The following is a 4,556-nucleotide window of genomic DNA, read 5'->3' as shown; positions in this document are numbered from 1 at the left end:
CTTTGTCTCTCTGTAACTAGCACAAGCTCATAGACATTTTGCTAGATACATTTTGTGTTTTTTACATTACACTTTGCATTCTGCTTTTTATAGTGAAGGTAAAATTGGTAGCAAGACAGGCAGAGCAGGCCAAACCTCCTGTGTCCCAGCAGCAGTCTACAAGAATTCCCTGGCAAGCTAAGAAATATAATTCCTCTGACATGTCCTGGAAATGCTTCAAGACTTCCTACTAGTGGGAGGTGCTCAGGGACAACTACAGAGGGTATATAAACCTCCTCAATGGATTCTTCTCAGCCAAGAGGAATACCGGCTTACTATGTGATCTACCACTGTTGACCTACTCTCTGTATCAAAGAGAGTGGGTCCAGCTATCGTATAAAAAAACCTTACTTCTACCACTTTTTTTTACAGTCTTATACTTTCAGTCACTATCCAAAGCTCATTTCCATAGGTGGGAACGGGGACACTTACTTGCCTATAGAATTAGAGCTTTATCCTATAATTTAGTTATTTTTTCACAACCCAAGTCCAGCACATCACCTATAGTAGTTCTTCTGCTTCCCCAATCTACTGGTCAATCTCCCAGTGCCCTCTATGCATATTTGCTGGCTAAACCCTAAGATAACTTCCTCCATCTAACCACCTACTAAGAAAAAGCTGCTGTTTTCTGGGATAGAACCATGACCTCTGACTTCAGGGTACTAGATATAATGCTAGACGCTTCGCTTTCAGCAGCAAACTGCTCCATTGCAAGCTGCAATCATAGTCATTTGAGCCCAAGAGAATATCATCTTCAAGTAGCACAGTCTCCAGATCTTTGATTCATCTTAGTAATCTAGCTGTAAAAAAAAAACGTGGGGAGACAAGACATAGCCATGGAGGGGTTCTATGCCCACTATGAATGTGTTCAACTTAACACAGAAAATACAGACACAACTTTCACTCCTTAAATAAGGGCCAAATGCACACAGTACCTCATACTGTTGTTACATGTCCCAAAGGATGCTCCAATATACATTGTTAGAACTCTTATTAAGGTCCACAAAGCACATGTAAACAGTGTTTGCAGACTCCCATAACAACTCCAAAATGTGTGCAAGGACAAAGAACTCACTCACTCTTCCCTGTCCAGGACAGAGGCCAAACTTTTTTCCCTGTATCAGAGGCTTACCCATTGGATGAAGTCTCCTTTCAAATGTCCTAGCTTAGGCTTTCCCAAAGAAGCAAAGATACATGATCCTTGGACAAGTGAAATCCACCCTCCTATCCTCTTGTTTGAAAATGGTGAATATTATTCCTGTTTGTCAGTCCTGATGTACAGCCCAAGCCTTTCACTCGACATTGAAAAGGCACTTTAACCATAGCACTGCAACAATGTCTAATGCATTCAGCATTTCTAGCTAGCGGACATCAATCCCTATAGCCTTACCACAGCAAGTTTGCTGTTGTGACCTCATCTACACAAATGGATTTAATCTCAGCAGCTGTTCTGGCTCTGCGTCCTAAGAGGAGGATATATCCTTCAGATTCAGGAATTCTTCTATCTATTCCTTCCACCTGAATGTCAATGTCACCAGTTAATGTTTTTCTACTCTGGCCATAAACATCCTAGGTAATATTCAGCCTCCCAGCAGCATTATCAGATAGTTTGTCACAGCTTGAGATGATCTGAAAGTAATTTTCTAGACCTTTATTTCAGTGTCTTCTCAGTTGTTGCCTAACTGGCACATGCATAACATTCAAGACTTGATACACCCTGTGTGGCCTGCACAAAAAAGGTTATTTCCTTTAATGGCTTCCTACATTTTTGATATCTAACCATGGATGCTAATATTACTGCCATGGCAAGCAATGATCACATTTTGGCCATAGCATTTTACTACTGTCTCAGCTACTAAGATCTTGAACGGGATGCATTTGGACTGCAAACCCTTGGCTTCCCAAGGTATAAGGGAAAAGCTTCTCCAGAGGTGAGATTTGAACTAATTCCTCACATAAACATTAACAAAGTATTCCCAGGACACCTTGTTTTGCACTTAGGTTTCTAGGATTTATAGTGCTGCCCCTCTAATTGCCCCACTCATCACTAAATAATGATCAACTGTCAGTCCAGCATGTCGCTTAACCAGAATTTATTGCTTCAGATCTGATGACAAGGCTGCAGTCAGTCATCAACAATTAGCCCAAGGTGCCCAAGTACAAAAATCTAATCACGTCTCAGTTTCATAACAAGCAAGCCATTCCTCACAATCACACACATTTTGCATCTCCATTATTAGCCTTATGAGTGCTGACGTCTTCCCATAGACCTGCAGAATCAGTGGGTGGTGCAGTGTCACGTACTACAACCACCACAAGTCGGTGCATCATATGCCTGAAAAGGTTTTCCTTTGTGCAGCTCACATTTATACCTAGGTAACCCTCTTGTTTGTTGGCACAAACTCCAAATGCAGAGGTCGTGTGTAAAGTAGGAGACACTACTTCAACTCAAAAGTCTGATTGAAGAACCAAGTGAAGAGGTAAAACTATCTAAATCCACCTGGTAATTTCCAGCACTTGTGCAGTCTCTGGCAGCTTTCTTAGCAATGAGGTAACAGTCTGTGTTGCAAGAGCTAGCTTATTTTGCCATGGCTTAGCCATCCTTCTCTTGACTGCCACTTGACTGACAATGCACCCAACTCTGTTGTTTTGCCCTTTGGGTGAAGCACCCACACAGAGGATCCACATAGCTTTTCAGGCTAAACTTGGACCGCTACATGAGTTAACTACCCACTAAGAATTCGCCCTCAAGACCTCCCCTTGACCTAGCTGCAGTGATGGGTCCTGGTATGTTTATTCTGGGTGAGGTTCTATGACATTTTTAAATAAAATGATCACAGTGCATTTTGAACATCGGACCCCTCCTCTCAGACTGTTTTGAAAATGGTGACACTAACAGGAGTATAACCCTCCAAATAGCACAACTTTAAAGTTTGCAGGGTTACGAAAACTCATCCATCATGACAAGGGCGCAAACCAGTGAATGGCTGAAATCTACATCTCCAAATTCTCATATGACAGTCATGCAAGCCACATAAAAAGCAGCTGAAGTCCTTAAACACAATTTTATCACAAATTATTGCTGTAATTAAGGATATTAAAATATAATATTATAACTTTTAGCTGTGCAAAGATAGATGTTCATAGGTTCATACTAGGCTGCTGATCCAGACGACCATTTGTAGCCCCATCCATTTACCAAAAATTGAAATTAGTAACAGAACCTGACTTAGTTGTAGCCCCTTTCCATAAGGATTTGAGGGGCCAAATCAGGGGTGTACTTAACATTGCCCATCCAGTCATCCAGGTTACACTTGAAATGATCATGGTGCTACTCTGCTTAACCTTTAAGGGGAATCTATTCCATTAAAGAGGAATTCTCAGTGAAAGATATCTATCCCAACATGAAGTCCGATTTATGGTTTAGTGGTTGTTAGGTTTTGTGAGCAGGTGCTTTAGGTGGTATTAGTTTTGTGGATATGTAAGAGGTTACCAAGGATCAGATCTCTGAAGCCTCTGTAGGCAAGGCAGAGATTTCCTCTCAGTAGTCAGTAGGAACTGGAAAACAGTGAGTGCTTATTAAGGTAGTCAGTGTAACTGTTTTTCTCTTCCTCTAAAATTCTCCAGACCTTTCTAATCTGGAGGCATTTTCCAAAGCTACATATGTTGTACATATACACATATGTTCATGTAATGATTGTTCACATGTAAACTAATTCCTGCCTAAACCATCATGTTTAAAGAGAAAAATGCAACAGTGAAATTTACTGAAACAATATACACACATCTGATTAGGCTGTCTGTAATTTGCCTGGGAATTCATAAAAATGGTACACAGTCCCTTAAATGGGCTTTGTGGAATGTATGCAGTACACTCGCCAGTTAGGCAAGTGATTCATAAATGCAAAATGCACATTTGGTCCACCCTGCACAAACCTGGCCTATTACCTGTGAATTGTGAGCAAAAGGGTATCCTATATTAAGAGCTATGCATACTACTTATAAGGGACTTGAGTTAGTGGCCATCATTGTCTACAGATCATGAGCATCTGATTCAACAACTTGTGAAGAGCCACAGTTTAAGTATTGCATCACAGTGTACCATGGAACAAACATGCATCACAGCACAGAGCAGTCTGTATACATCACCGATATATCCTTGACAGCAACTTGGTATGCCTGGTATATGTACTCTGCTATCAAGCTGTCTCTAGGATGAAAACACTGTGATGGGCATGTAGTATCATCTCCAGCACTTATGGGTACTACACATACCCAGGTGCTTCCCTCTTTCCAGGGTCTGCCTACTCTGCTGTCTGAAAGGGAGTCTAGTCAGGAAGGGTGCCAGACACTGGATGTAGTTCTGATGGCTTTTGCATTTCTCAAGAACAGACTTCTACAGTACAAGCACTGAACACCAATATGAGACACACTCAAGCATATTGTGGGGTGAGGGGTGTTGTTGAAATATGCCATATGTGTACATGTAGGAATGCAAACCACAAATGTGTGCTGTA

Source organism: Protopterus annectens, chromosome 1.part2 (genome assembly GCF_019279795.1).
Source record: "Protopterus annectens isolate FY-2018-M chromosome 1.part2, PAN1.0, whole genome shotgun sequence".
In the NCBI taxonomy this organism is placed as follows: Eukaryota; Metazoa; Chordata; order Ceratodontiformes; family Protopteridae; genus Protopterus; species Protopterus annectens.
The sequence above is the reverse complement of the archived record's forward strand: the minus strand, read 5'-3'. Positions refer to the sequence as shown.